The 307-nt window shown below is 59.9% G+C and overlaps 1 protein-coding gene across 1 annotated transcript in view; it reads left to right on the forward strand.

Moving 5' to 3' along the window:
• The window catches only part of LHX9 (LIM homeobox 9), a 65,161-nt gene that overhangs the window by 63,160 nt on the left and 1,694 nt on the right, over positions 1-307 (forward strand). The gene's annotated exons all lie outside the window — the stretch shown is intronic.

Consider the following 307-nt stretch of genomic DNA (forward strand, 5'->3'; position numbering starts at 1 on the left):
TCCACCTTCAGGTCCCCCCCCCCCCCTTTTTTTTTCAACTCCCCCAAAGCCACCGTAGGGCGCACGTCTCAGCGGGTGTTTTCTCATGGGAAGGAACCACGTTTCTAGAAAACCAAGTATTGGGGTTTGGATCCTGACCTCAGCTGGGTCAGGCTCCCCGCCTGATGAAAGAATAGCAGGGGGTTGAGATGGCTCCCTGCCCCCCCCCTTCCATGTCTCAGGGGTAAAGGGCAGGCATTTAACCCCCCACTCCCCACCCGTCTGGGGCTGTTTGGGGGCCTGGTGGCCTGGGGGGGTTTCCTTCCTG

This window comes from Myotis davidii, unplaced genomic scaffold (assembly GCF_000327345.1).
Source record: "Myotis davidii unplaced genomic scaffold, ASM32734v1 scaffold685, whole genome shotgun sequence".
NCBI classification, from domain to species: Eukaryota; Metazoa; Chordata; class Mammalia; order Chiroptera; family Vespertilionidae; genus Myotis; species Myotis davidii.